Source organism: Vulpes vulpes, chromosome 8 (assembly GCF_048418805.1).
Source record: "Vulpes vulpes isolate BD-2025 chromosome 8, VulVul3, whole genome shotgun sequence".
Lineage (NCBI taxonomy): Eukaryota > Metazoa > Chordata > Mammalia > Carnivora > Canidae > Vulpes > Vulpes vulpes.
In genome coordinates, this window is record NC_132787.1 from 43189304 (window position 1) to 43209807 (window position 20504).

The 20504-nt window shown below is 36.8% G+C and overlaps 1 protein-coding gene across 6 annotated transcripts in view; it reads left to right on the forward strand.

Annotated features, from left to right (window-relative positions):
* ADIPOR2 (adiponectin receptor 2) overlaps window positions 1-20504 on the forward strand; it is a 138062-nt gene that overhangs the window by 55965 nt on the left and 61593 nt on the right. The window contains exon 1 of one of the 6 annotated variants that reach the window (XM_072766335.1): window positions 11885-12022. The exons of the other annotated variants lie outside the window; for them this stretch is intronic. The gene's annotated coding sequence lies outside the window, so the exon portion shown is untranslated. Of the gene's footprint in view, window positions 1-11884; window positions 12023-20504 lie in introns of those variants that run through there. 6 annotated transcript variants of the gene reach the window in all.

Below are 20504 nucleotides of genomic sequence, written 5' to 3' on the forward strand. Positions count from 1 at the left end.
AGCATATTTAGTAGATCTCACCCAAATGTCATTTCTTTAACCATTTTTGTAATAAAAACTAGGTTGCTGACAGTTTGAGGCTACACTGGTGAGGACACAGGTTGCTAGCTTTTAACATTGGTGATTCATATTCACAGACTTTGGAAACTAGATAAGCAGGTGTTCAATTGACCTCTTGATACTTGAAACTTCGGAATACAGTTGACCCTTGAACAACTTGGGTTTGGACTGCTCAGGTCTACTTAAACATGTTTTTGTTTTTTTTGTTTTTTTTTTTTTACAGTACAGTACTTCAAGTGTATTTTCTATTATGATTTTTTTCAGAAGCTTTTCTCTACTGTAACTTTATTATGATAATATAGTATATAACACATGATGTAAGTCCAGTGTCTTACCTCCAACCCTGTTTATTTTTTTTTAATTTATGATAGTCACAGAGAGAGAGAGAGAGAGAGAGAGAGAGAGAGGCAGAGACACAGGCAGAGGGAGAAGCAGGCTCCATGCACTGGAGCCCGATGTGGGACTTGATCCCCGGTCTCCAGGATCGTGCCCTGGGTCAAAGGCAGGCAGCAAACCGCTGCGCCATCCAGGGATCCCCCACCAACCCTGTTTTTTAAAGCCTTAGAACTTGACTTTTATTTTGGGATTGACAAAATCAGATGATTTTTACTGAGGAGTAAAAACATTTTTTTTTTTTTGTCATGTTTATGGTATTTGTCAGCTATTTTTTAAAATTGACTTTTTATTTTTTTGTTAGCTTTTTAAAGTCAAATTTATTAGTAATAGTTTATACTTAGTAAAATTCACTCTTTTTTTAGATGTCCAGTTCTGTGAATTTTTACAAACATTGCTGAAGGATTTTTAAATGGCCAAAATGGACTTGATAACTAGTGGGAAGGCCTAACAGAAGCTCAGCATATAACATTGGCATCTTTTTATCACTTTGGAAATCTTTGCATTAGGCCTAACAAGAGACCAGTTGTGTCGTCAGCTCTACTGGGTCCCCCCTGCCCCTCCAGTCTCTGCTTCACGTGATGATACTTGTCTCTTCCTCAGAAAAGTTAGTCAGTAGGATGTGGCAGTTAGAACATGTGATTTCACTTAAAATTTGGCCTACATGCCAGGGGGAAAAAGTAGTGTAAATGATAGAAAATGTTGCCTTTCGTTATATGTCCAAAATAATTTCTTAAAAACAAACTGATTTGACATGTTTTTTTTTGTGTGTGTGGTTTATAGCAGTTGCGACTTTATGAACATGAAGGCTTGAGAGTGCTTGTCTTAAAAATTAAGATGTGGGGATCCCTGGGTGGCTCAGCGGTTTGGCGCCTGCCTTTGGCCCAGGGCGCGATCCTGGAGACCCGGGATCGAGTCCCGCATCAGGCTCCTGGCATGGAGCCTGCTTCTCCCTCCGCCTGTGTCTCTGCTTCTCTCTCTCTCTGTGTCTATCATAAAATAAATAAATCTTAAAAAAAAAAATTAAGATGTTACCTCTTCTCAGTTATCAACTATCATTTTCTTTTTAAACTTTTTTTTTTAAAGATTTTATTTATTTATTCATGATAGTCATACAGAGAGAGAGAGAGAGGGGCAGAGACCCAGGCAGAGGGAGAAGCAGGCTCCATGCAGGGAGCCCGACGTGGGACTCGATCCCGGGTCTCCAGGATCGCGCACCGGGCCAAAGGCAGGCGCCAAACCGCTGTGCCACCCAGGGATCCCTCAACTGTCATTTTCTTAAGGGCTGTATCTGTAACATGTTGGGAACTTTACCCATTTTACCACTTTTTTTTTCAGTTACCAGTTTTGTTTTATTGACATTTTTCTACTCAAAAATGTTCCAAGTGTTTGGGAAAGAATTCCAATTTTAATCAGTTGTTTTCAACCTGTAGCAAGGCTCTATATTCTCCCCCATTTTTGACTGTTTCAAAATATTTTCAACATTGTTGTCAAGTATGATATATTATCAGTGTCGAAACTCCTGCTTTTGGCATTTAAGTAGTATGCTTTTATTGAGTACAGCTTATGGTTTTTGGAAACAGTTGTGGATAAGAGCATTGATTTGGATGTTAGGCAGAGTAGGTTGATTAGGTAGATTAGTTTGCCACTTATATAGTTAACTCAGGCAAGTTATTTATAACTTTCATGGGTATTTTGTCATTTCCAAAATGTAGAAAATAGTTGTACTTGTCTCCCAGGATTATTGTAAAGATTAAAGAGATAATTCTCGGGAAATGTTCTTTGTGTGTAATATTCAGTGCATGTTAGTTGTTCTCGTCCTCTACATCCAGCAAAGGTTTTTGACCTGCTTTTGCGTCCAAACTGTGCTTGGTGTTGTGATACAAAAATGGATTCTAGAGGCTTCTTGACCCTAAGAAGTTTCACTCTTCAGGAGGGGAAGACAGGTATGTAAACAGATAAATGAAATAAATTGTGACAGGTACCGTAATAAAAACAGTAAGTGAGAAGAATAAAGGACATAGTATCAGGAGCCTGGGGAGATCAGGGAAATTAATTTCTGCCTCTGAACTTCTTAAGAAGTGTGAGTAGAAATTGCCCGTTAATTTCTTGGGCACATACTTTTTTGAATACAGCTACTGTTTGCCAGTTGCTATTTTAGGTCCTGGGAATATAGGAGTAAAGAAGGCAAGGTCCCTTCTCAGAAACTTTCATTCTAATAGGAGAAGACCCGTAGTAAAAAAGTCACGGACCGGTACTGTAAAAGAGATTAAAATTAAAAGGTCATGTGATAAAGAGTAAGTGGAGTTAGAGGAGGTGATTTAGATTGTGGACAGGGAAGGATTCTTTGAGTAGGTGACCTTGAAGTTGAGATTAGCCTGTGGAGAGGGAGCCTGTAATGGGTAATTATGAGAGGATGAGCATTCCAGGCTTTGGGAAACCAGGTAACAAAGCTGATTGAGCTTTTGGAGTGTTAGAGGAACATATAGGTCAGTGTGGCTGGAATGTAGTGTGCAAGGGGCAGAGGAGTACAATATGAGGCCAGAGGTAGGGGCTAAGTCATTTAAGGTTTTGTAAACCATAGTAAAGATTTCTTAGTTATAAAAGAAAGTTATTGAAGAACTCAAAGCAAGGGAGTGCCTCTTGATGAAGATCACTATGACTGCTGTGTTTGGGGAGTAGATTCTGGATTCTGAGGATAAGGAGTGAGGATAGTTGGGTAACAAAGATGGAACCAAGGAGATCTTTATAGGCTATTGTATTTAGGATGGGTGAGAGAGATTTTAATTTCTGGCTTGAACCAGAACATAATAGAAGAGAGAAATGGGTAGATTTGGGCTGTGTTTTGAAGACTGAATTAATTAGTAGGACCTGCTGACTGAATTATGACCAGTGAGAGAAATCCTGGGACTTAATGCAATTAGAAGATTGGTAGTGTATTTTAACTGGAATAGGTAATTCTGGAGGGGAGAAGAGGTTTTGTGGAAAATCATGAGTTCTGTTAAGTTTGAGGTGCCAATTAGACATCTGTGTAGAGTTTTTATACTTGGTGGTAAGTAATAGTAGTTCTAGGTTATGGGGTTCAGTGAGAGATAAATATTTGGCACTGACTTGTATCTGCTAGATTTGGTGAGGATTTCAACTTTGTTAAGTGTAGGCTCAGTGGAAATAGAAGATAGGTTGTAGAAAGGTTTGAGGATGGAGTGCGAGAGTGAGGTTGGGGAATGGAGACAGCAACCATAGACTCCTCTTTGAGACATTTTCCTGTTTAAGGGAAGCAGAAAAATAGTTGTGTCTATATGTAAGGCCTAGCTTGGATGCAGTTATTATTTGAGTGCATTCTAAAGATTATTTTATGTACCTTACCCAGTCATCTGTATAGTTTTGAGATAAATGATACTTTTCCTTTTGTGACATGAGAGATTTTAGTCTAAGAAAGTTAAGTGACAATTCAAGAATTTACAAGGCGATGGAACCTGTAATTGTACTCACTTTGATATCCCATATAGGGTACTTTTTGATATACCAAAATGCCCTTTAAATTTTTATGAATTTGTTCAAGTCCCATCTACGAGTTTTTTAAAAGATTACAAGATGAAAGATGTGAAAATTCTTTATAAGCTGTAAATTGTCACAGATTCTTTGGGAGAATCTTTTCTTGATATCCTTTTTTGTGAAACAAGAAACTTTGATAGGTAACAGTACGAATCATGTAGCTAATTGTTAGGTTATTTAATATAAAAAGCTGACTATAGTTCTTTTTAAAAACATTTTATTTATTCATGAGAGACATAGAGATAGAGGCAAAGACATAGGAAGAAGGAGAAACAGGCTTTGCAGGGAGCCTGATGTGGGACTTGATCCTGGGACCCCAGGATCACGCCCTGGGCCGAAGGCAGACACTCAACCGCTGAGCCACCCAGGCATCCCCTAATTATAGTTCTTAATAAAATTATACAACTCTGGGACACCTGGGTGGCTCAGCGGTTGAGTGTCTGCCTTTGGCCCAGGGCGTGATCCCAGGATGCTGGATCGAGTCCCGCATCGGGCACCTTGTGGGGAGCCTGCTTCTCCATCTGCCTGTCTCTCTGCCTGTCTCTCTGCCTCTTTCTCTCTCTCTCTCTCTCTCTCTCATCTCTCTCTCATGAATAAATACATAAAATCTTTAAAAAAAAATAAAATTATACAACTCAGAAATTTAGCAGAAACTTTATTACAGGATAATAATGCTCTTTGACGCTTAAATAATGTTTTACAGGTATATGTTGTATCACCACATGGTAATTCCTGTAATTTATGTAAGCATTTTATTAATATTGTAACTGATTTTCAGTTTCTTATGCTAGGTATGATATGAAAAAACTGTGGACTAGCATAGTCCACAGAAAAAACTGTGGACTAGTTCTAGCATAGTCTCCAGGAAATGATGAGAAATCAGAAGATGGATTCTTTATGGAAAGTTTAGCAAATAAGAAATAATTTCTTTCTTTCTTTCTTTCATTTATTTCTTTATTTGACAGAAAGAGAGCGGGTGCATAAAAGCAGGGGGAATGGCAGAGAGAGAGGCTGAGCAGGGAGCTTGATGCAGGGCTCCATTCCAGGGCCCTGAGATCATGATCTGGACTGAAGGCAGATACTTAACTGACTGAGCTACCCAGGAGCCCCAATAATTGTTATTGGGTTTTTAAAGATTTTATTTTTAAGCAATCTCTACACCCATCGTGGGGCTCAAACTTAACAATCCTGGGATTAACTGACTGAGCCAGGCAGGTGACCCTGAATAAGAATTATTTAACCTGGATTAGTCAAATATTGAATTAATAAATATTTGTAGTAAAGTAGTGGATGTTATTGTGGAGAACTAAAATAGATGATGTCTTTTGACATTCACTCTAAATAGAATTAATTTCTAGATCTTACAGACTATTGAACATTTAAAGAAACCCTTGTAGATCACCATCCTTAGAGACCTTTAAGAACATATTGAATGTTTTTCACTTGGTAACATAAAGCATTGAATCTGGCACATATTTTGAAATCTTGTATTTGGCTTTATTCTTTATATTGCTTAATGAAAGAAGATTAGGTATTTTTGTTTATTTGTTGTATTTCCATAATTTTCCAGTTCATCATATGATTGTGAGCTAGGGCTTCAGCCATATATTTTAAAAGTTAAATTTATACTTAGTTAATCCTTTTTTATACTGTAGGTATGTCATCTTCCAAATAAAAAATAGCAAAGAGAATGTAGAAATTGAGGATGAAATGACATTAAGGTGGTTTTTAAATTGCTTGTTATTAGTGTTTGTTGTGATCAGAAGCTTCTGAATCTTCAAGTATGACTACCACTACTTGGCATGTGGTATTTTGTTATTGTTTTTGTTTTTGTTTTTTTGGCATGTGGTATTTTGGCTAGGCTTTCTCACCAAAGATCCCAGTCTATCACTAACCTCATAGGGCATGATTTAAATTAATTCTTGGGGCTTTGTTAGCTTATTCAGTTCTCACAACGACATATGAAGTAGAGATTGTTAGTTTTTTTACAGATTAACTTCTTATCTGCCATGGACCTTTGTTGTTAAAAATTAGGATGTTAAGTTTTCACATTCTGAGAGCCAATAGTGTGATGTCTCTTTGTGTTAGTTGGGACACAGTGCATAGAATGTAATAGTTGAAATCTAGTGGCATCACTTTCTAGTTCTATAATTAGATTATTCAGTAGTAGAGGATGGGCTGCAAAATACGTTCTACGGTTTTGTTGACTTCCTCTAAGGTGAAAGTAGCTAATTTCAGAGTGACTTAAAGTTGTATATGGAAACTATTCTAGTGTGGTCTGTCATTGCACACTGAAGTATGCCTATGACGTTGGTGCATGGTTAACAAGATTTCTGTTATCCTGAGATTTGTTATCAAGTTCATGCTTTTTCCTTCATTGGAAACCTGAGTGGTACCAAATGTTCTACATGAAGTATTGCTATGTTTTTGTTTTTTTTTTAAGATTTTATTTATTTATTCATGAGAATGCACAGAGAGGAGAGAGAGGCAGAGACACAGGCCGAGAGAGAAGCAGGCTCCATGCAGGGAGCCTGACCTGGGACTCAATCCTGGGACTCCAGGATCATGCCCTGGGCTGAAGGTGGCGCTAAACCGCTGAGCCACCCAGGCTGCCCAGATATTGCTATGTTGTATCCCTTATTACTACTTCTTTCAGACTTCAATGTGAAGTAAAATATAGTGGATAAAAATCAACTATTAGTGGAATGGGGTTATTATTATTATTATTATTATTATTAAAGATTATAGAGAGGCAGAGACACAGGCAGAGGGAGAAGCAGGCTCCATGCAGGGAGCTCGATGTGGGACTTGATCCCAGGTCTCCAGGATTACACCCTGGGCTGAAGGCATCACCAAACTGCTGAGCCACATAGGCTGCCCGTAATTTTACTTTTAAAAAATTTTACCTTTTGCGCAGCCCCGGTGGCTGTGTGTCTCTATGAATAAATAAATAACATCTTAAAAAAATTTACCTTTTTTCATTTATTCCTCAAATAATGATCAGCGGATTTAGCTTTTCTTTGCTGTTATTAATCATTTATTAATAAAATTATAGAAGTAGCTAAGTTAAGAGCACCAGGAGTGAGACTGACTGGATTCAAATTCTAACTCACCAGTTACTAGTTGTATGTTAGTTATACAGACTGTCTTGCTTTATTTCCTCATCTATAAAGTGGGGATTGATAATATGCATATAATAGGGTTTTTACGGAGTTAATTCTTATATATTCTTTAAAAGACACAGTGCCTGGCATATGGTAAAACACAAAATAAGTTATAGCTGCTATTACCATATTTCTTGTGGTGATAAAATATACATATGTAGCTTACCATTTTGACCATTTTTAAGTTTACACTTCAGGAGTATTAAATATTAAATACATTCACAATGTTATGTAGCCAACACCAGTATCCCAAAACTTCTCTATCACCTAAAACAAAAATTAAACATTAGCAATAACTTCCCTTTACTCTCTGTGACTAGCCCTGATAATGTTCTACCTGTGATCATTCTGTAGCATGAATCTGAACTTCATTCTCTTTTGTTATCATTAAAAAAATTTTTTGCGGGGGGGCTCTTTTATCATTGGTAGCTTAATCGGTCTTTGTATCATCTGTCCATGGATACTAGTAGAGTTACTATGTTTTGGCTTTTGGGAGTGTTGGTATACAAATATCTGAATCCCTGCTTTCAATTATTTTGGCTGTATATCTCGGAGTAGTATTGCCGAATCACAGTAATTCTGTGTTTAACTTTTTGAGGAACTTGTCACTGTCGTTTTTATTACCATTATCATCATTTGGTAAAATGTATGGATGAGCTTTTATTTTTTAGAAATTATTATTACCCAGGTGCTATTAGCATTGTGGTATACATGTTTATTGGAAGCTGTGTGCATAATTTTCCACTCCTTGAATTGGAATTTTTGTTGTGGAGTATTACGTTTAAAGCTGTGGAGCTGGGCTTGCCTTGCTTGCTCTCTCTTTTCTTTCTTTCTCTTTCTTTTCTTTTCTTTTCTTTTCTTTTCTTTTCTTTTCTTTTCTTCTTTCTTCCCCTTCCTTCCCTCTCTTTCTTTCTTTCTTTCTTTCTTTCTTTCTTTCTTTCTTTCTTTTCTTTCTTTCTTTCTTTCTTTCTTTCTTTCTTTCTTTCTTTCTTTCTTTCTTTCTTTCTTTCTTTCTTTCTTTCTTTCTTTCTTTCTTTCTCTTCTTTCTTTTCTTTCTTTCTCCATGCCCAGTGTGGAGCCCAACATGGGGCTTGAACTCGACTCTGAGACCAAGACCTGAGCTGAGATCAAGATGAACCACCCAGGTGCCCTTCTTTTTTTTTCATTAAACTTTTCATTTGGAGATAATTGTACATTTATGTGCAGTTGTAAGATATGATGTTGAGAGATTCCCCCATATGCTTTGCCTAGTTTCTACCGGTAGTAAAATCTTAGAAAATTAATACAGTGCAATATTATAATCATGATACTGGCATTTTCAAGATACAGAACAATTCTTTTACCCCAAGGTGCCCATTTATGGCCATACCCACTTATTCATTCTTTCTTTCTTTCTTTCTTTCTTTCTTTCTTTCTTTCTTTCTTTCTTCTTTCTTTCTTTCTTTCTTTCTTTTTTTTTTTTTTTTTTTAAAGTAGGCTCCATCCCCAGCATGGAGCCCAGTGCAGGGCTTGAACTCACAGCCCTAAGATCAAGGTCTGAGCTGAGATCAAGAGTCAGATGCTTTTTTTTTTTTTTTTTTTTAAGATTTTATTTATTTATGAGAGAGAGAGAGAGAGAGAGAGAGAGAGGCAGAGACACAGGCAGAGGGAGAAGCAGGCTCCATGCTGGGACTCGATCCCGGGGCTCCAGGATCACACTCTGGGCTGAAGGCGGCACTAAACCGCTGAGCCACCCGGGCTACCCAAGAGTCATGCTTAACTGACTGAGTTTACCCAAATGCCCCATACCCACTTTTTCTCATGCCTGTGCCTTAACTTTTGACAATCACTGGTCTGTTCTCCATTTCTTTATTTTTATTATTTCAAGGATGTTATAAAAATGGATTCATACAGTATGTAACTTTGAGATTGGCATTTTCTCTCAATTGAAAAAATTGTAAAATACATATAAAATTTACTTTCTTTTGTTATTATGCACTTTTAAAGTGTGCAGTCATGTACATTCATGTTATGCAGCCATCACTACCATTCATCTTTAGAACCATTTATCTCGCAAAACAAAAACTCTATACCCATTAAACAATAATTCCCTGTTCTCTCCTACCCCCAAACCCTGCAACCATCATTCTACTTTCTATGATTTTGACTACTTAAGTTATATCATATAAGTAGAATCATACAGTCTTCGTATTTTGTGATTGGCTTATTTCATTTAGCATAATGCCGAGGTTCATCCAGGTTGTAGCTTGTGCCAGAATTTCCTTCCTTTTTTTCTTTTTTTTTAAGATTGATTCATTTGAGAGAAAGAGAGTGTGTGCATGAATAGAGAGAAAGGCAGAGGGAAAGGGAGAGAATCCTAAGCAGACTCCACGCTCAGCATGGAGCCCAACTCAGGACTTGATCCCATGACCCTGAGATCACAACCTGAGCCGAAAGCAAGGGTTGGTCACTTACCTGACTGAGCCACCCAGGTGCCCTGGAATTTCCTTCCTTATTGAGGCTAAATAGTATTTTATTTTATGTATAGACTATATTATTGACTCATCCATTGATAGAGACTTGGGTTGCTTCCATATATTAGCTGTTATAAGTAATGTTGTGTTATACGCATGAGTGTATAAATGTCTCTGCGGACCCTGCTTTCAATTCTTTTGCATGTATACCCAGAAATAGAATTGCTAGATCCTGTAGTATTTCTGTTTTTAATTTTTTTGTGGAACTACCATACTGTTTTCCACATCTTTCCTGCTCTTTTAAAATTGAGGGCAACATAAAAATCAAAATTATGAAATAGGTGAAGTAATACATTTTACTAATATAATCCATCTTGACAAGCCCAGTTGAACTACGATTAAGTATAAATAATTTTAATTCCTTCTTTCCTTTTGTCCCCCTAGAGAATGGGACGTTCATTCATTAATTCATTCAAACAACCTATATTGAATGTCTACTGTGTCTGTTGCAGTTTAGATTTCAGCAGTGAACAAAAATCCTTGCCCTCATAGAACATACAAACTTGATTTCCTAAGAATACTTTTCCTGCAATAGAGTTTATTACTAGAGCTGATGTCAGACAATTAAGTTAGCAATTTCTTTAGGTAGAAAAAATTGCTTGAGGTACATTTAAGTAACCATGGTACTTTTAAGCAATGTAATAATTTAATGCAGTATTATTTTAAAGGAAAGTGAAGTCTAAGAAGTGAGAATTTAAACTTTTCCATTCCATTGCTTTCCCATTAGGAAGGCAACTTGGTACATTTGACTGGGAGTCAAGAGATCTAGGTTCTAGTCTTGACTTCATCATGAAATATTTGGTATTCTCCTGGAGTCTTCATTTCATTTTTGTCCCTCCTCACTTCTTCACTTTTTTTTTTTTTAAAGTAAATTCCATGCCCAATGTGGAGCCCAGTGCAGGACTTGAACTCACACTATGAGATTAAGACCTGAGCTGAGATCAAAAGTTGGATGTTTAACCGACTGAGCCACTCAGGTGCTTCATAGCTTTTTTTCTTTTTTTTTAAAGATTTTATTTATTTTATTCATGAGACACACAGAGAAAGAGAGGCAGAGACACAGGCAGAGAGAGAAGCAGGCAGAGAGCCTGATGTGGGACTCAATCCTGGGTCTCCAGGGTCACATGGAGAGATTGGCTGAACGTGGTGCTAAACTGCTGAGCTACCCGGGCTGCCCACTTTTTTTTCTTTATAAAGGATTTTGACCACTGTTAGGCTAACCATTTATTTTTTTAAAAATTTTTTACAAGATTTTTTATTTTATTTATTCATAGAGACACAGAGAGAGGCAGAGACACAGGCAGAAGGAGAAGCAGGCTCCATGCAGGGAGCCTGACGTGGGACTCGATCCCAGGTCTCCAGGATCACAGCCCAGGCTGCAGGCGGCATTAAACTGCTGCGCCACCGGGGCTGCCCAGGCTAACCATTTAGTACATCACTTTATATACTGATAATACCCAGTTCTTTTTTCAAGCTTATTTTCATTAAGGAAACACAAATGAATGTGTTTCCTAATGTCAACAGAATATTTGTCATCTCAAACTTCCTTTCCAAAAACAAGTTCATTCTGGTTCCATATTATTGTCCCCTTTATCATCCTTTTATCTCAGTGAATGCCATACTCTAAATACACTCCACTTAAGCAGAAAACCTGAGTCATCTGATTTTTTTTATATTCTTCATTGACCCTTATTTAATCAATCATTCAGATGTTGATTTTTCTTTACTAGTATATTTTTAATCTGCCCCTTGTTCTTTAATTTCTGAACACACCTTGCAGTCCTTGTTTGCATATGCTATTTTCTTTGTACCTTTATGAATACTTTTCATCTGTTGTGATTGTCAAACCCCTTTTATAGACCTTCGACATCTCTTTTGGACAGAATTAGTGACTCCTTGAGTCTGCTCCTAGAGCATGTAAGGCCAAGTCTCTCTTGTAAGTCTGTAGTTTTATAGTTTCATATTTGATCATCTATAGAACATCTATTATTGTCTTCTGAGAACATAGCCTTAGCAAACTTAAAAGTAAGTCTGCCTACAGAAAAATTATTTTGTGAGAATGTATTTTCTAAAAAGAAAAGTAGTAGAACTTATGCTTAAATGATCTTATACAGAAAATGAGTCTCTTTTACAACGAACATTGTAGGCATAATAATTCACTCAATGAGAGGATATTTATTTATTTATTTGATAGCACAAGCAGGGGGAGCAGCAGGCCGAGGAGAGGGAGAAGCTGGCTTCCTGCTGAGCAGAACCTGATGTGAGGCTTGATTCCAGGACCCTGGGATTATGACCTGAATCGAAGGAGACGCTTAACTGAGCCACCCAGGCGCCCGAGTAAGAGGATATTTAATGTAGACATTGGGAAGGAGGAGCCTTGTAATAGGAGGAGGTGTAAGATTTGAAAAATTGAGGACTCCTGGGTGGCTCAGCAGTTGAGCCCAGGATGTGATCCCAGAGTTTCAGGATCAAGTCCCGCATTGGGCTCCTGCATGGAGCCTGTTTCTCCTCCCTCTGCCTCTGTCTCTGCCTCTCTCTGTGTCTCTCATGAATAAATAAATAAAATCTTAAAAAAAAAAATTCATTTAGTTAGAGCAAGAGAGTGAGAGAGAAGAGAGTGGGGTGAGGGAGAAGCAGACTCCCTGCTGAGTGGGGAGCCTGATGTGGGGCGTAGTCCCCATATGGAGCTCAATCCTGGGACTCCAGGATCATGACCGAGGCCAAAGGCAGACACTTAACCACCTGAGCCACCCAGGTGCTCGCATAGCATCTTGATCAATGAAAATTTTCCCGTGTAAGTAGAATAAAGATTATTCTGACTGACATAATGATACTCAGAAGTCTTACTTTCCATCTCCTACATTACTCCCTTTTACTGTTAAGAATCTTAGAGCAAATTAAAACCTAGTTCCAAGTACTTTTCCTATTTTCACTCTTCCTCACTAGACAATCATTTGTTTAAGCACAGTGGGGCAGTTCATAGTTTTAATACTTTTGTTCTGTGCTTTATCTAAATCTTTTTTTCTCCTCCACTCATAATTTCTTTTTGGAACTTGCAGTAGATCATCATGATATAGATAAAAATATTGTGCCTCAGGACTATGTCTTCTCTGTTATCCCAAGAATGTGCTGGAGGTTTTATTAGACAGAGGTTGGTTTTTTGATTCCTGGTATTATACTATAATAAATATTTGAATATTGGCTTTCATGTATTGTTTGTGTATTAGTTTTTGGAGAAAGTTTAAGTTCCTAGATTTTTTGACTTGGAATGTTTTTCCTTTATTAGTAGTTTAGAAATCATAATTAGACAATCTTTTTTATAGTTTTTTTCTTTAGAATGATAAGCATAGAAAGTGATATATATATTACTATATGCTTTTTTGTTTTTTGAGTAATGTTTGCTTTTAATAGCTTCTAGTTATTTTCTTATCCTATCCTGAATAGTTGACTTCCAAATTTAGTTTCCATTCTCCCCCAAAATCCTGTATTTTGTTTTTTTGCTGTATATTGTATTGCTTCTACTTACTTCTTAGGAGAAAGAAATGTCATCTATATAACTATTTCTTGCCTTGTAGTAAGACTGTAGTGAGAAGGCAGGGAAAAGCACAAAATTTGGCATATAGTAAATTTTAATTTAAAGAAATGAGTGAGTGGGCAGCCCCGGTGGCGCAGTGGTTTAGCGCCGCCTGCAGCCCAGGGCATGATCCTGGAGACCCTGGATCGAGTCCCATGTCAGGCTCTCTGTATGATGCCTGCTTCTCCCTCTGCCTGTGTCTCTGCCTCTCTCTCTCTCTCTCTGTCTCTATGAATAAATAAATAAAATCTTAAAAAAAAAAAAAGAAATGAGTGAGTGAATGGATGAATAGGAAACAAAGCTGAATTCACACGATAGGAATACCACCTTGTTTAGTGGTACTATTCATCCTAGGATCCTTAGCTAAGAACTGAGGCACATTGGAAAAGAACAAATAAAAAAATGTGGAGGAAAGAGTATTATATATCATTTAAGCAACTGCTGTGTACCTGTATATAGTATGTCCCCATTTCTGAAAGTGCATTGTGATTCTTGTTTACATTTTAAGCTAATTTAAAGCTAAGCTAAGTTGTTTGGGAAAATTCCAAGGCATCTCTAGAGATAATTGGATATACCTCTAGGACTTCACATAATCATAGTCACTATAGTTATGGGTATTAAAGTTTTCTTACTAGAGCTTAGGCAGGAAAAATTATAATTAGTAGGTCTTTACCTTGAGTAGTGACTTTTACTCAAAATCCTAAGAGACAAATTTTTTGAAAGGACTATTTAATCAGTACTGTTACAGCAGAAACACTTGATGAGCCCTCTATATTGTTTATAGCTAACATTTGATGACCTGGGTTTCAGATTACTTAAATTCTTAGCTTTTTATTTCTTTAACTACAAAATTTCCTGGTCAATTTGCTGATCATTAGCACCTCTTTAAGGAGACAAAGCACAGAATGGAAGAGTGTAAATCATAACTCAAAGGGATATTTTTTTTTTTACCTTAATTAAAGGTTTGGGGTAGAAGCAAATTAAAACTGTGTATTTACAAATTTCAATGATCTTCAATTAATTACAAATTTCAATAACTTTTTTTTGGCTACTGTGACAGGTAAATTATGCTTTACCTAATTAAAAATTAGTTTATATCACATTGTTTTAAAGATTTTTTTTTATTCATTTATGAGAGACATAGAGAAAGAGAGTGAGAGAGAGAGAGAGGCAGAGACACAGGCAGAGGGAGAAGCAAGCTCCTTGCAAGGGAGCCTGATGTGGGACTTGATCCTGGGACTTGAAGACCACACCCTGGACTGAAGGAGCACTAAACCACTGAGCCACCGGGCTGCCCTAGAATTTCATTTCTTTTTATGGCTGGAGAATATTCTATATTACGATTATACCACATTTTGTGTATCCATTCATCTGTTGTTCAAACTTTTTGGCCATTGTGAATAGTACTGCTATGTAGATTCCTTCCCTGATCTTTCTAGCTTTACTGAGGCTTTTTTTTTTTTTTTAAGATTTATTTATTTATTTATTCATGAGAATACACAGAGAGGAGAGAGAGAGGCGGAGAAGCAGGCTCCATGCAGAGAGCCGGACGTGGGACTTCATCCCTGGTGTCCGGGATCACGCCCTGGGCTGAAGGTGGCGCTAAACCACTGAGCCACCTGGGCTGCCCTTTACTGAGGCTTAAAGTGACAAATAAAACATTATATATAATTCAGGAGAATAGGATGATTTGATTGATATACATATGTACATATACACATACATATGTATATGCACATATATATATTGTGAAGTGGTTACTGCAAACAAATAATTAACATATCCGTCACCTTACAGTTATCTCCCCCTCCCTTTTTATTTGGCCCTGAAAGCACTTCAGATTTACCCTCTTAGTAGATAGCAAGTATACAGTAGAGCATTATTAACTGTAGTCACCATGCTGTATATTAGATCTCCAGAAATTACTCATCCTGTGTTACTGAAACTTTGTACTCTTCAGTTTTTCCATGTCCCAACTACCTAGCCCCTGGCAACTGCCAATTTACTTCCTGTTTTTTTGAGTTTGACTTTTTAAGATTCCACATATAAGTGAGTTTATGCAGTATTTGTCAATTTGTGTCTGGCTCATTTTACTTAGCATAATATCCTTCAGTTTATGTTGATGCAAGTGGCAGGATTTCCATCTTTTAGTGCTATGCCTGTGTGTAATGGGATACTATGTATCCTAATTTCTTTATTCATTCATCTGTCAGTGGACACTGGTTTTTCCCATGAATATATTGTGAATAATGCTTCCAATGAACATGGAAGTGCAGACATCTTTTTGCGATCCTGATATCCTTTCATTTTTGGCTGTATATCCAGAAGTGGGATTGCTGGATCATCCTCATCAGTTCATGTTACTTTTTATCTTTTTGGTAATAGCTGTTCTAACAGGTGTGAGGTGATATCTCCTGGGTTTGATTTGCTTTCCCTGATAACTAGTGATATTGAGCATCTTTTCATATACCTGTTGCCATTTATGTGTTTTCTTTGAAGATGTGTCTTCTCAGATCCTTTGCTTATTTTTTAGTTTGAATTATTTGTTTCTTTGCTGTTGAGTTGAGTTACTTGTGTATTTCAAATATTACCCCTAATTAGATGTATGGTTTGCAAATATTTTCTCTCTTTCTGTGGGTTGTCTCTTCACTCTGCTGATTGTTTTCTTTGCTGTGCAGAAGCTTTTTAGTTTAATGTAATCCCACCATCTTTTTGCTTTGATTACTTTTGCTTTGGGGGCCTATGCAAAAAATCATTCCTGGGCTAATGTCAAGAAACTTTTCCCCGTTTTTTCTTTAGGTTTCTTTAGGTTTTACAACATCAAGTCTTACATTTAAGTCTAATTTATTTTGAGTTGATTTTTGTGTGAGATAATGGTCCAGTTCTGTTCTTTTGCATGTGAATAGCCAGTTTTCGCAACACCATTTATTAAAGAGACTATTGTTTCCTCATTATGTGTTTTTGCCACCATTGTTGAAGATCAGTTGACTGTAGATGTATGGGTTTATTTCTGGACTCTCTGTTTTGTTCCATTAGTCTATGACTCTTTATGCCAATACTGTAGCTTTGTAATAGATTTTGAAATCAAGACGTGTAATGCCTTCAGCTTTGTTCTTTTAGCCCAAGGTTACTTTGACTACTTGGAATTCATTTTGGTACCATATGGATTTTAGTACCTTTCCCCCCTCTATTTCTTGAAAAATGTCACTGGAATTTTGGTAGGGATTGCCTTGAATTTGTAGATTGCTTTGAGTAGTATGCACATTTAACATTGTTAATTCTTCCAATTCATGAGCATGGAATAACTTGCCATTTATTTGTGTTGTCTTCAGTTTCTTTCATCAGTATCATAGACTTTTCAGTGTATAGATCTTTCAGTTCCTTGGTTAAATTTATTTCTAAGTATTTCATTCTTTTATTTTTAAAATTTTATTATTTATTTTTAAAAATTTTTATTAGTTTTAAATTTCATTCCTTTTAAAGCTATTGTAAAAGATTGCTTTTTTATTTTTTTTGGATGGTTCAGTGCAATTTTTGTATATTGGTTTTGTGTCTGCATATTTATTGAATTTGTTTATTCTAAAATTTTTTGGTGAAGTCTTTGGTTTCTTTGTCTTGGTTTTGTCTTGTCTTTGTCTTTGGTTTTTTTGGTCTTTTTCTCTTTTAAAAAAATATTTATTTATAATTAAATATAATATTTAATTAATAAATAATTATATAATATTTATTTATCTGAGCTAGAGAGAGAGCACAGGGTGAAGGGTGGGAGGTGCAGAGAGAGAGGGAGAAGCATACTGCCAGCTGAGCGGGGAGCCCAACACGGGGCTCAATCCCAGGACCCTGGGATCAGGACCTGAGCCCAAGGCTTAACTGACTGAAGCACCCATGTGTCCCTTTGGGTTCTTTTCTATATCAGATCATGTCATCTGCAAATAGAGATTTTACTTCTTTTCCAATTTGGATGCCTTTTCTTTTTCTTGCCCAAATCTTCTAGTTAGGACTTCCAATGCTATATTGAATAGAAGGGGTGAGAATTGGCATCTTTGTCTTGTTCCTGATCTTAGATGTATAGCTTTTAGCATTTTATCATTGAATATGGTGTAAGGTTGTCATTAGCTATTGAGATGTTAGCTATTGAGATGGTCATATGAACTGTGATCATACTGATCTTGTTAACTGGTATATAATACATTTGTTGATTTGCATATGTTGAACTGTTCCTTGCATCCCAGGTATAAATTTGACTTTATCATGTTATGTGATTGTTTAAATGTGCTGTTGAATTAGGTTTCCTAATATTTTGTTGAGGATTTTTGCATCTATGTTCTTTAAATTATTGATAGAATTCACCAGTCAAGTCATCCGGTCATAGGCTTTTCTTTGTTCAAGATGTTTGATTACTGTTTCAATCTTCTTTTGGTATGGTTTGTTCAGATTTTTTTTCTTTTTCTTCTTTTGTCTTTTAAAGATTTTATTTATTTATTCATGAGACCAGAGAGAGAGAGAGAGAGAGAGAGAGAGAGAGAGGCAGAGATATACAGGCAGAGGGAGAAGCAGGCCCCATGGAGGGAGCCCGACAAGGGACTTGATCCCCGGTCTCCAGGATCACGCCCTGGGCTGAAGGCGCCACCAAACCGCTGAACCACCCGGGCTGCCCAGATTTTTTTTTCTTCATGATTATGTCTTGGTAGGTTGTATGATTGTCGTTTATCCATTTCTTCCAGATTATCCAATTTGTTGGAGTGTAATTCTTTATAGTAGTATTTTATGATCTTTTTCATTTCTTCAGTATCATTTATAATATCTCCATTGTCATTTATAATATGATTTATTTGAATCTTTTTGCTTGATTAGCCAATCCAAAGGTTTGTCAGTTTTATCTTAAAAACAAAACAGGGATTCTTGGGTGTCTCACTTGGTTAAACATTTGCCTTTGGCTCACGTCCTGATCCCAGGGTCCTGGGATTGAGCCCCACATTGGGCTCCTTGCTCACGGGGAGTTTACTTCTCTTGTTCCCTCTGCCTCCCCAGCTCTTGCTTGCTCTCTCTCTCTAAAATGAAAAAATAAAATATATTTAAAACAAAACAAAACAAAACCCCAGGCACCCGGGTGGCTCAGTTGGTTAAACACCTTCCTTGCTCAGGTCATAATCCAGGAGTCCTGTGATTGAGTCCGATGCCTGGCTCCCTGCTTGGCAGAGAGTCTGCTTCTCCTTGCCCCTCTGCCCCATATGTGTGTACAAATAAAGTTTTTTAAAAAAGATAAAAATAATCTTATTATTTACTTCTTTCTGCTAACTTTGGTTAGCAGTTTGTTCTTTTTCTAGCTCCTTGAAGTGTAAAGTTAGATTGTTTATTTGAGATTTTTCTTTTTTCTCAAGGTAGATATTTATTGGTTTAAACTTCCCTCTTAGAACCCTTTTTACTAGAAGTTTTGATTTGTTTTTCCATCTTTATCTTAGCATATTTTTTTATTTCTCTTTTGATTTTTGTTTTGACCTATTGGTTGTTCAGGGGCCTGGCATATAATTTCTGCATTTTTTTTTGAATGTTCCCATTTTCCTCCTGCTGTTGATTTCTAGTTTCATACCATTATGGTTGGAAAAGATACTAGGTATACTTTTAGTCCTTTACATTAGTTACGGTTTATTTTGAGGCCTAACATGTGATCCATCCTAGAGAATGTTTTCTGGGTGCCTAAGAAGAATGTGTATTTTGCTGCTATTGGATGGAATGTTCTATACATAACTATTAGGTCTACTTGGTCTAAAGTGTTTTCCAAGCCCAGTATTTGCTTACTGTGTTGGGATGATCTATTTTTGAAAGTGGGTATTGCTATTTATGTGTCCTTTTAGCTTGGTTAATATTTACTTTATATATTTAAGTTCTCTGATATTGGTTGCATGTGTATTTACAATTTTTATATCCTTTTGATGAGTTGACCCCTTTATTATTACATAATGACTGTCTTTTTAATAGTTTTTTTTAACTTTTATATTAGAGTTGCAAGTGATGTGCACATCATCAGTACAGTATTAGTCTGTATTTGAATATATACTTTGTCAGTGAGTGTTAGAATTTCATGTTTTCATGTTATTAATTAGTATCCTTTGATTTCAGTTTGAAGAATTCTAGCATTTCTTGTAAGGAAGGTGTGTTGAGGAACTCCCTCAGCTTTTGTTTGAGAAAGTCTTTATCTCTAGTTTTTGAAGGACTGTTTTGCTCGGCATTCTTGGTGTAGGTAGTTTTTGTTGTTGTTGTTACTATTACTGTTTCCCCCCCCAAAGATTTTATTTATTTATTCATGAGAGACACGGAGAAAGGCAGAGACATAGGCGGAGGGAGAAGCAGGCTCCCCGTAGGGAGCCTGATGCAGGACTCCATTCTAGGACCCCAGGATCACAAACTGAGCCAAAGGCAGATGCTCAACCACTGAGACACCCAGACGCCCTTGTAGTTTTTTTGTTTTTGTCTGCATTTTCTTTTAGCGCTTTTAATGTAATCTCGTTTTCTTCTGGCCTGCCGTTTCTGCTGATAAATCTTATTGCCTTAAAGGAGATTTCCTTGTAGCTATGAGTTGCGTTTCTCTTTCTGATTTCACACTTTTCACTTTGTCTTTAACTTTTGAACTTTGGTTATAATGTGTTGTTTTGTAATCAGTTGAGGACTTACCCTGTTTTGGGACCTCCAAGCCTTAAGGATCTGGATGTCTATATCCATCCATAATTTAGGAAGTTTCATTGTTTCTTTAAATAAACTTTCTGCCTTTTCTCTCCCTTTTCTCTTTTTGGGACTCCCACAATGGGTATATTGCTTCATTTGATCATAGCCCATAAATTATTCTTATAGGTGTTTTCACTTTTTAAATTCATTTTTCTTTTTTCTTCTCTCACGTGATAATTTGAAATATGTGTTTGAGTTCAGAGATTCTTTGCTGTGCTTGATCAAATATGCTGTTAAAGCCTTTTTTTTTTTTTTTTTTAAAGATTTTATTTATTCATTCATGAGAGACACAGAGAGAGAGAGAGAAGTAGAGACACAGGCAGAGGGAGAAGCAGGTCCCATGCAGATAGCCGGACTTGGGACTCAATCCCAGGTCTCTAGGATCACACCCTGGGCTGAAGGCAGCGCTAAACTGCTGAGCCACCTGGGCTGCCCGTGTTAAAGCTTTCTATTGCATTTTTTGTTTCATTAATTGTATTCTTCTGCTCCAGAATTAATGTTTGATTATTTCTTGTGATTTCG